The sequence below is a fragment of the Vicugna pacos genome, chromosome 14 (assembly GCF_048564905.1).
Source record: "Vicugna pacos chromosome 14, VicPac4, whole genome shotgun sequence".
Classification (NCBI taxonomy): domain Eukaryota; kingdom Metazoa; phylum Chordata; class Mammalia; order Artiodactyla; family Camelidae; genus Vicugna; species Vicugna pacos.
In genome coordinates this window covers 29,767,258-29,779,398 of record NC_133000.1, presented here as the reverse complement: position 1 = coordinate 29,779,398, position 12,141 = coordinate 29,767,258, and the positions used below count along the sequence as shown (strand labels likewise).

Genomic DNA, 12,141 nt, shown 5'->3' with positions numbered 1-12,141 from the left:
ATGAACTTTTGAGTGATGGCCATTCTGACTCGTGTGGGCTGATACCTTATTGTAGTTTTGGTTTGTGTTTCTCTGATAATTAGTGATGTTGAGCATTTTTACATGTGCCTATGGGCCATTTGTAGTCTTTTATTGGAGAAATGCTTGAATAGGTCTCCCCATTTTTGGATTGGGTTGTTTGTTTTTTATTACTAAATTGTAAGTGCTGTTAATATAAACTGGAAATTAAGCTTTTGTCAGTTGAATCATTTACAAATATTTTCTCCCATAGGTTGTCATTTTGTTTTGCTTATGGTTTCCTTTGCTTTCAAATGCTTATGAGTTCAATTCGTACCCATTTCTTTATTTTTGCTTTCATTTTTATTCCTTGGTAGACTGCCCTAGGAGAACATTGCTGAGATGTATGTCAGATGTTTTCTTCTAAGAGGTTTATAGTGTTTCGTCCTATGTTTAAGTCTTTAAGCCATTTTGAATTTATTTTTGTGTATATGGTGAGGGAGTATTCTAACTTCATTGATTTACATGCAGCTGTCCAGTTTTCCCTACACCATTTGCTGAAGAGACTGTCTTGACTGCATTGTATGTTCTTGCCTCCTTTGTCAAAAATTAATTCACCAGAAGTTTGTGGGTTTATTTCTGGGCTCTCTCTTCTCTTCCATTTATCCATACATCTGTTTTTGTACCAATACCATGGTACTAGCTTTGTAGTATTGTCTGAAGTCTGTGAGGGTTATTCCACCAGCATTGGTCTTTTTCTTCAGCAATGCTTTGGTAATTCTGGGTCTTTTTTTGATTTCACATAAATTTTAGGGTCATTTGTTGTAGTTTTGTGAAAAATAAACTGGGTGATTTGATAGGGTTTGCATTAAATCTGTAGATTGCTTTGGGCAGTATGGTAATTTTAACAATGTTAATTCTTCCAATGCAAGAACATGGGCTATCTTCCCATTCCTCTATGTCCTCTTTAACTTAGTCAATGTTTTGTAGGTCTGCGCATATAAGGTTTTCATGTCCTTGGTCAGTTTATTCCTAAGTACTTTATTTTTTGGATGCAATTTAAAAAGGGATTTATTTCGTGTAAAGAAATACCTTTAATCTCTGTGTGTGAATTTTGTATCCTGCTACCTTGATGAGTAGTAGCTCTAGTAGTTTTTGTGTGGAGCTTTTAAGGTTTATTATATGTAGTATCATGCCATGTGCATATAATGACAATTTTACTTCTTCTTTTCTAATTTGAATCACTTATATTTCTTTTTCTCATTTAATTACTATGGCTAGGACTTCCAATAGTATATTGAATAGAAGTGATGAGAGAGGGCACCCTTGTCTGGTTCCAGATTTTAGCGGCAAGGCTTTCAGCTCTCTTGGTAGGGTATTATGATGACTATAGGTTTGTCATGAATAGTTTTTATAATGTTGAGATATGTTTCCAGTATACCAACTTTAGTAAGACCATGGCTGCAGTGTGGCCTGGGTACTCGGAAGATGGCAGAGGCAGTAGCCTTGAAGGTGGTGGTGAAGGGAGGGGGGCTGCCCCTTGAGAGCCAGTCACTTGCTCCCATCTCCCCTGCTGCCTGGTCTGGGGGTGGCGTCTGCTGCCCCAGATTCCTCTTTAGGTCAGACTGCTCCCTGGAGGCCTGTGTGGTTCAGTCAGGGAACAGCGGGGAGGATGAAAACTGTGGCAGCTTTCGAGTAGGGAATAACAAGGTGCTGCCATTTGTGATCTGGGAGATTTGCTCCCAATTCCCTGTGGCCTGGCCTGGGGGTGGCCTCTGTTGCCCCATGTTCGCTGGCGGCACAGCCCCAGGTCAGCCAGCTCCCCAGGAGCCTTGCGCAGTGTGGTCAGGGGATGGGGACGGAGGCAGCCGCTATGGGAGGGGGGCTGCCTGTTGTGATCCCTGGATTTGTTCCCATCTCCCCTGAGGCCTGGCCTAGGGGTGGCATCTGCTTACCTAGGTTCACCTGATGCATGTCTTAGGGTTATTTTGATCCCAGGAGGCCTGCACGGTGCTGCCAGGGGTCTGGCGGCGGTAGCAGCATTGACAACGCAGGTAGGGGGCCTGCGCAAGACTCTCTGGTCTACTTGCTCCCTGGTGCTGGCCTCTGCTGCCCTAAGTTCACAGGACGCAGGTTACAGGTCATCCTGCCCCTTGGAGGCAGGCCCAGTGCAATCAGTGTGCGGGGGCGGCTGCAGCGGGAAATGGAAGCAAATCCCCAGGCTTGCATGGGGCAGCCCCAGTCACCCCACCACCGCTGCCACCCCCTGATCGCACTGCACCTGCCTCCCAGGAGCAGGCTGACAGGGAGAATTGCGTTCCGTGAAGCTGGGGTAGCAGAGGCTTCCCCAAGGCCAGGTAGCGGAGGAGATGGGAGTAAGTGGACTGGCTCTCTCAGGGAAGACACCTCTCTCTTCGCTGCTACAACCACTGCTGCCCCCTGACCTCACCCACCAGCCTCCCAGGAGCTGACCGACATGTAACCTGAGTCCCCTCAACTTGGGGCAGCAGAAGCTGTCCCCAGGCCAGGCCATGGAGAGATGGGAGCAAATGGACAGGGTCGCAGAGGCATCCCTTCTACACCCATTGCCGCTGCCCCCTGACCGCACCATGCCCGGCTCTGGTCAGCAGGCTGACAAGGAGACCTGCCTTCCAGGAAGCCGAGGCAACAGAGGCCGCCCACAGGCCAGGCTGCGGGGAAGATGGGAGCAAGTCCACTGGTTCTCCGAGGCATCTCCCCATCCCCTGCAGCTGTCATCATCATCATTGTCGTCCCTACTGCAGCCTCTGCACCTTGACTGCACCACGCCTGCCTCCCAGGAGCAGGAAGTTCCCAAGACGTATATCCCGCAAATCTGGGGCAGCAGAGGCCACCCCTGAGACAGGCTGTGGGGGAGATTGAAGAAAATCTAAAGGCTCGCACGGCAGCCCCCCCAACCCACTGCTGCCACCTCCCTGACCACACTGTAGTCACCCTCCAGGAGCAGGCTGACCTGGGCAAGAGCTGCCCCCAGGCCATGATGCAGGGGAGATGGGAGCAAATAGACCAAGTACCCACTGCTGCCCCAGGTTCATGGACACTTGTTTCCAGGTGATTTGGCTCCTGGGAAGTGGGTGCAGTGCTGTTAGGGGTCATCAGCAGCAGCTGGGAAGGTGGCTGCCCTGGGGGAACAGGTGGACATGCTCCCATCTCCCCCGGGGCTGTCCTGGGGGCAGCCTGTGCTGCCCTAGGCTCACTGGTCACATGTGTTCATGTCAGCCTGCTCCTGGGAGGAGGGCACAGTGTGGTCAGGGGGCAGCATCAGCAGCCGACAAGGACTTTAAGAGGACTGGGCTCCAGCCCAGGTTAACTCACTCTCCTCTTCTCATTTCTTTAGGTAGTGGCTGTAGCAGCTTTTCCATTATAAGTTATTATGAAATATTGATCATAGGTCTCTGTACTATACAGAAGAGACTTTTAAAAAAAATCTATTTTTATATGCAGTGACTAACATGTGTAAATCTGAAACTCCCAAATTTATCTTTTCCCATCCATTTCCCTTGTAACCATAAGATTGTTTACTAAGTCTGTGAGTCTGTTTCTGTTTTGTAGAAGAGTTCATAGTGTCTTTTTTTTTTTGAGATTGCACATATGAGTGATATCATATGGTATTTTTTTCTTTTTCTGGGTCACTTCACTTAGAATGAAGATCTCTAGGTCCATCCATGTTGCTGTTGATGGCATTATTTTATCCTTTTTATGGCAGAGTAGTATTCCATTGTATAAATATACCACATCTTCTTTATCCAGTCATCTGTTGGCTACATTTAGGTTGCTTCCATGTCTTGGCTATTGTATTTCGTGGTACTGTGAAGACTGAGAAGCAGGTATCGTTCCCCCAGGAGTGGAATTGATAGATCATAGGGTAAGTCTATTTTTAATTTTTTGAGGAATTTACATACTGTTTTCCATAATGGCTGCACCAAACTACATTCCCACTTGCAGTGTAAGAGGGTTCCCTTTTCTCCACGTCCTCTCCAACATTTAGCATCCATGACCTTTTGAATGATGGCCTTTCTGACTGGTGTGAGGTGATACCTCACTGTAGTTTTGATTTGCATTTCTCTGATAATTAGCGATATTGAGCATTTTTTCATGTGCCTATTGGCCATTTGTATGTCTTCATTGGAGAATTGCTTGTTTAGATGCTTTTTCCATTTTTGGACTGGGTTGTTTGGTTTTTTTTTCCTTTTGTTATTAAGTTGTATGAGCTGTTAATATACTCTGGAAATCAAGCCTTTGTCAGTTGAATCATTTACAAATATTTTCTCCCATTCTGTAGGTTGTCATTTCATTTTGCTTATGGTATCCTTTGCTGTGTATATTCTTATGAGTTTAATTATGTCCCATTTGTTTATTTTTGCTTTTATTTCCATTTTCTGGGTAGATTGCCCTAGGAAAACATTGCTAAAATTTATGTTAGAATATTTTGCCTATTTCTTTCCTAGGAAATTTGTTGTGTCTTGTTTTATATTTAAGTCTTTAAGCCATTTTGACTTTACTTTTGTGTATGGGGTAAAGGAATGTTCTAACATTGATTTATCTGCTGCTATCCAGTTTACCCAACACCATTTGCTAAAGAGACTGTCCTTTCTCTATTGTATATTCTTGCCTCCTTTGTTGAAGATTAATTGACCATAGGTATGTGGATTTACTTCTGGGCTCTCTATTCTATTCCATTGATCTGTATGTCTCTTTTTATGCCAATACTATGCTGTTTTGATGCCTGCAGCTCTGTAAAGTCTCATCTGGGAGGGTTATTCCTCCAGCTTCATTCTTTTTCTTCAACATTGCTTTGGCAATTCTGACTCTTTTGTGTTTCCATATAAACCTTAAGATCATTGTTCCAGTTCTGTAAAAAATGTCTTGGGTAATTTGATAGGGGTCACATCAAATCCATAGATTAACTGAGGCAGGATGGCCATTTTAATGATGTTGATTCTTCCAATCCAAGAGCATGGGATATCTTTCCAGTTTTTTAAGTCTTCTTTAATTTCCTTAATCAAAGTTTTGTAGTTCTTCACATATAATTCTTTCACTTCCTTTGTCAGATTTATTCTTTAAGTATTTTATTGTTTTTGATTTAATTTTAAAAGGGAGTGTTTCTTTACTTTCTTTTCTTGTTGATTCGTTGTTAGTGGCTAAAGAGTTGTACCATTTTTGAATATGTAATCCATGAAGCGTGTGGAGACTCAATTGTTACAGACACACAACAGTGCAACCTAATGGAACAGTGTGAGCTTGTATACATTTTTAGATTCCGAAGCATATTTTATTCCCAATTACAGATTTCCTCTAGATTGTTCATGTGTGGATTTCTGGGGCATTTATAATGCTATATTCCACATCTGAGCTCTTCTTTCATACTTAGGCAATACACTCATTCCCCTCAAAATCCATCTGCTCCTTCTCTGTGGTTATTCAGTTTGTATCATCCTCCATATTTCAGGTTCCAGGTGACAGGCATGTCTGCTCTTTTGTTGTTCTTTTCATCTTTTTTCAACTGTCATCCATTTGAAAGAGTTAATTATCAGAGATGAGAAACATCACCTTTCATGGAATTATACTTGCGCCATAAAATATTTCATAGCTGAAGTCTTTGAACATATGCCTGGGATGCTTGGCAGAAGTAAACATGCCTTGTCATTTCCCTTTCCCAGTTTGTGGAGATGAACACGCCAGCCTTCTTCTCAGTGACTTGGGTCGCCTGGAACAGATGTCCATGAACATCAGCTTCACTGGCCCGCTGGCTGCTCCGTATAAAATTCTGTATGGTCTTGAAAATCTGTCTCAGGAACTCAAGGTAGGATGGAGCAGAAACAGCAAGAGCCTGGGGAAAGATGATAGGAGCTTCCTGAGCAGTAACTGCCATAATTGGTAAATGCTCTTCCCATTGTCCCAAGTCAAGATCAGCAGCCACTAGGGAAATTCAGAGACTTTCTAAGCCAGTGTTTTTCAAACTTGAGAACTATAATTTACCAATTGATTTTAAGGGAACAGGCTCATGTACCCCCAGTGTTTGGCCTAAATCAATTTTATTATGTTTCTTAAATATGTACAAACATAAAATCAGATATGAACTCTTTATAATTAATAGCTCTGTAAATTAAAAACAAATTAATCCTTACAGAAGCATACCAAAAAAATAAAAATCAAATTAAAAACATTAATATAAAATAACAGGATTTTTGCTGAAAGCCGATTGCTACTTGCAACAAGAATATGATACCAAGCACTTCCACCCAGGTTCTTTCTTCAGCATGTGACACATGATAATTCAGTTCTCCCACCTTCCCACCATCTGAACTAGAGGGCCCTTTGTAAAGGGTCCTCAGAGGACATCTGGCATTGCTCGACAAATGCACATGACTCATGTGCTCCGTCTGACTTATAATCAAGCAGGCATGTGAGGGGAGGTGCTGAGGTCAGGCTGTGTTCCTCTCTCTGGTGCCCAGCCTGGGTTCCAGAAATGCCTACATTAACATTTAAGTTAACTGAGAGATGAAAACACAAGGTTAAATTTCATAGTTGAGAATAAGTAGACTTTTGAATGTACTTCAACAAGAACTAATTGGAGAAACACTAGTCTAAGATGTTGTGAAAGCTTTCAGTAGTTAGTGGGATAGGGAGGAAATGTTAAGGAAATTGGGGTTGTTTTACCTGATTTAAAAAAAAACATGAAAAGTGACTACTTATACACATTTGGTCAATTATCAGCTATTTATTGAGAGATTCTGGAATGTCCCAGGAGTGCACTCGGTTCCCTGGGGGTTTTGTGGCCCCTAAAATGTAGGCACAACTCTATAGCTTAGAGTCTATGTGGTTAAAAAACAATTAAACAATAAATAATTAACAACAATGTACAATAACCATGTGATTTATGAAAATTTGTGAAATTATTTTATATCATAGAATACTAGAATTGGAGAAACAGTAAGATTCAGAGTAACCAGAGAATGCATCATTATTGAAAGTGTAATTTGTGTTAGAACTTAAAGGATAGAAACAATTTTAATAGACAGAGAATTATTGATGAGGACTGGAGGAAGAAATCTAAGAGTTATTCTTTAGGCACTGACAGACACTCTTTAAGGGAGTCAATTCTTTAATCTGGACCATGGCCTTTAAAGTAAGGACTATTAGCCCTATTTACTGGAAGAAGAGATCAGTCACAGTGACAGCAAGGATCACTAACATTTATTGGTGAGTACCTCTGTGCTAGGCAATCAAGTAAAGTCTTACATGAATTATGCATAAATTTTACAGCAACTCCAAGAACCAGGAAAAGAGTACTGTATTATCTGCATTTCCTTCAGGTAGTCAGGTAAGGACACCAAGGCACAGGAAGTTACATGTGAGACACAGCGTCACATGGTTACTAGATGCAGAGCTGGAATTTGAAAGGAGGCAACATAACTTTAGGACCTGTGAGAATGAAACTACTTTTGCACAGCTCAGAAAGTGAAGGACCTGGGCCACCAGGGGTGAGGGCTCCTTGACCCCCAGCCTGTCCATTCATACTCTGGCCACTGAATCTGGGAGAGCCACGTGAGCAGAGACAGAGGTGTAGATGAGCACAGCCCATTCAGCAGGCATTAGAAGTCAGGTCTGCTAGTGGAAGAGAAGGCTTGAGACTTGAGTTGGACTCAGTGACATGAAGGACAACCTTGAAAGCCAAGCAGGGGAATCTGAGTTTACTTTGCAGGCCCAGCATTCAGGATTGTGAAAAGTTCTAATAAAGACAATGCTGGCCAGTAGTTTTCCTTCTACATGGAAGGAATATAAGGAAAGAAAATTAATCTAGAGTAGCAAATACTTGAGTAGGATGTAAATTTTTTTTTTTTAAAGAACCTGTAAGCTATGGATGAATTACTGAAAGGCCCTCTGAAAGGAGTTCCAATCTGTGGACATCAGCCAGGCCAAAGGGTTCGGTTACCTATTTCCTGATGGCTAGGTTTTGTCCAAAATGACCTTGACTTGCCTTAAGTCTCAGTCTTTCTTGATTCTGTGTTTGTGTTCTTCCATAACTTATTGACTATCTGGACACTTGGGATCCCATTTTGATCCACTAAATCCCTCGGTAAGTTATCCACCCTCTTTGTTCAGTTTCTTTAACTGTGTCAGTACTCCCCAGGTTCCAGCCAGAGACCAGCAGGAACACACATGGGGTAGAACAAAGTTGGGTTTGTGAACTTGTTGCAACAAGGGACCCTGCACACCCTGGGGTATTTGGGGTGTCTCCATAACAGGAGAGTAGGAATAACTTACAGTGTTTGGTTTATGCTGGGGAATTGGGGGAAAGTTTCAAGCAGGTGTTTGTGTTGGACTGGGTGCTGACAGGAAGTGAGACAAGTTCTATAACTGAACATCCTAGTGAAGCTTATCCAGAAGGAGGGAAGGGACAAGGAGACTAAACCTACCATTTGGAAAGAGGCAGTGTTCACTCATATTAGTGAGGAAATGGGATTTGGGGTCCCAGGAGACCAGGATTTTGTCTGTGTTTAGACAAGATTGTGGAGTGGTCTCATTTTTTTGTTCCATTCATCACTGTCATAGAGTGATGGTGCCTAATGTTAGTGTTCTGTGAGGTGGATTATGCTCAGTAGAAGAAAGTGGCCTTGCTGTGAGTTCCAGGCCTGCTCCTACAACACAGATGCCATGTCATTTAGAGTCCAGCCAGGACCCTCTGTCAGAGCTCCTGTCCACTAAGAAAGAAGTATGAAGCCTGTAAACTGTAACTCTGTTGACTGAAATGGGAGCCTTAAAGAATCAGAATTCATCTTGTCTCTCCCTTTCCCAGCTATGTGATCTTGTGTAAGTTGTTAAGCCTCTTTAAGCCAGTTTCCTATGAAATAACATTTACCTCATAGAACTGTTGTAAGAACTAAATGAAAACAAAACAAAACAAAAAGACCTGGCACTTAGTAGTGTCTCAGTAAATTACAGTAGTTTTTATTATTTGCCAGATTATTCTGCACAGTGGTATGTGTGTTGAAATAGTTTCTTTCTCTGTTAGTTGAATGTGAGAAGTCTAATGTCTTTGTATATGAAGGAAAAATTCATTCTGTTAAATGTTCAACCCCATGATCACTGCAAGACCATTTACTAAAAGGCATGTGGAATGAAATCTATTTCAGCATATGCTCTTGCCTCAGTGGGCCACAGAGAGGCTCATTCAGTTGGCAGAAGGCAGTCTGAATATGCTGGTGACAGAAATGAATGAACTTCTGACCAGGGTAAGTTGGCAAAATCATGCCTCTTCTTAAAGCAGATAGGTTATATACAATTAAGGAATATTATTTCAAACTTCTAAAGTGCAAATCTTGTTCTTCCTAAATCTGCATTGGGTGCATGAAATAGATTTTTGCCTTGGTTCTTCTGTCTCAAATAAAATGCTAGAGCTCAATGGTGCAAAATAAGATTGGGATACATACTTGAGAAGTGTCAAGGACAAAGCCTAAAATACAAGAGTGACAGTATATTGTAAGTATTCTATCCAGTAGCCTCCATGGTAAAGTTTTTATCAATTCTAGATTCCAAAAGCATTGTCTTTGGCTATGTAAGGAAAAAGAAAAATGAATGAAAACCCTTGTAATGTCTTTGATCTCATCGTGGGATTTTTGTATTTGTATAGAAATATCGTCTAAATCAGTATGCACCCACAAAAGAGGAAATCTTTATCATGAAAATCCAAAGAATCTGAGACACTTTTTAGAGTCAGAATATAAAGTTCTTGTTGCATTTACCAGACTTTTGAATGCATTGGGAGCTTTAAACGTTCACAACTGCAAGTTGATTAAGGTTCTTTCTACTGGTAGAATGAAGAAAACAGCGTAAAGTCCACCATCTTGTGGCCAGAAAACTGCATGACCTGGAAAACTGGCCTGTAATTTAGAGATCCAGTTTGATTGTCAAAGAGCTTTAAATGTCAGTGAATATTGGTGATAGAAGATTCTTACAGATAATCTAGTCCATTTTTAAAAATAAGTCTCTCAGGCCATGATAGTGAAATGAATTAACAATGGCCATGTAATTCACCAAATTCAAGGACCAGAGTAGAACCCAGTTTCCGATCCCTACTGGCTCATACTGTTTCCACCTAACCTGCTGCTGAATTAGGAAAATTTCCACAGGCAAATCAAATGGGTGTCTGAGCACATAAATGCTAAACAATGGCCCTGCTGTTACAAATAGCATAATGAACACTTTCAGAATCTTCTCCCAGCAGTGTGAAAGGTACAAACACAGAAGAGAATTTCTTGCCAAATGTCATTAGACATTAATTAGATTAATGAGTACATTTATTGGATATCAACTTAATAATTAAAATTTTTGTATTTGTTATGTGATTACAACTAAAGAACTTCTGAACGTATCATGGCAAAGTAAATGCAATTCGACAATCACATATAAGTGTTCACCACATACAAAGCCCAAGCTAAGTATTGACAGTTGAAAGACATAAATGAGGCTCAGTCTGTCTTCAAGAAGCCTGCAGTTGTGTATGTGTGTGAGCGTGCACGTGCATGTATATGTAATCATTTAGGTTTGATGTGGGTAATACGGGACAAGTGGAGGCAACTGACAATACAACATGAAATAAAGAAATGTACCTGAGAAATACAAATGGAATAATTTAATCTTGTTAAGGATATTTAGGGAATTCCATGGGACAGTGACATTTCATCTATTCATTCATTTAATTAATAGTTACTGGGGGTTGAACATGTTCTAGGTGCTATGACAGAATGACAGACACCGGAGAAAGGTATAAGTGAATCTGACACTGTCATTGCCCTCATTGAGCTGAATACAGTTGAATGAACTGAGCCTAGAGACAAGAAATATTTCACTTAAGAGAGTCATATCTTTATTTTAGTCTACCTCCCTTCATTTTTCCAGCAGACTCCCACACTAAATATTTTTTTAATGGATTTTGTATTTTTTGAGAACTTAAGGCAAAATTTATTGGAAAATATTGAGGTTTCTCATATGCGCACAAGCATAGCACAGCCTTCTCCATTATCAGCATCCCCCACCAGTGTGATACATTTGTTACAATAGATGAACTACACTGAAAAATCATTATTGCTCAAAGTCCTTAGTTTACTTTAGAGTTCACTCTTGCTGTTGTACATTTGACAAATGTTTGAAATGTCTTCACCATTATAGTATTTTGAGTAGTTTTACTGCCCTGAAAATCCTCCATGGTCTGCCTGTTCATTCCTCCTTCTTCCTTAACCTCTGGCAACTACTGATCTTTTTACTGTCTCTACAGTTTTGCATTTTCCAGATATCATATAGGTGGAATCATACAGTGTGCAGCCTTTCATAATGGCTTTTTTCACTTAGTAATATACATTTAAGGTTCCTCTATGTCTATTGATGACTTGATATCTCATTTGTTTTTAGTGCTGAGCAATATTCCATTTTCTGGTTGTATCATACTTTATCCATTCATCTACTGAAGGACACCTTGGTTGCTTCTAAGCTTTGGCAATATGAATAAAGTTGCTATAAACTTCCAGGTACATTCATTTTCAATTTATTTCTGTAAAAACCAAAGAGAACATTTGCTGGATCATATGGTAAGAATAAGTTTAGTTTGGTAAGAAATCGCCAAACTGTTCTCCCCAGTGGCTGTACTATTTTACATTCCCAGCAGCAATGATCAGGATTTCCTTTTGCTCCATATCCTCACCAGCATTTGGTGTTGTCAATATGTTGAATTTTGGCCATTCTGATAGGTGTGTGGAAGTATATCATTTTTGTTTTGATCTACGATTCCCTAATGACTTATGTTGAGCATTTTTTATGTTTATTTGCCATCTGTATATCTTCTTTGGTGATATGTTTGTTCAGGTCTGCTAGGAATGGAATGTTTGTGTCCCCTCCAAAATTCCTATGTTGAAATCCTAATCCCCAATGTGATGTTATTAGGAGGTGAGACCTTTGGGAGGTGATTAGGTCATGAAAGAAGAGCCTTCATGAATGGAATTAGTGCCCTTATAAAAGGGGCCCCAGAGAGATCCTTTGCCCCTTCCTTGCCATTTAAGCACAGAGTGGAAAGACACTGTCTGTGAACTAGGAAGTGGGCCCTCATTA

At 41.0% G+C, this 12,141-nt stretch overlaps 1 pseudogene; it reads left to right on the top strand.

The window, feature by feature from the left end:
- Positions 1-2,528: 2,528 nt before the first annotated feature.
- The window catches only part of LOC102544643 (vasculin-like), a 143,310-nt pseudogene continuing 133,697 nt past the window's right edge, over positions 2,529-12,141 (top strand).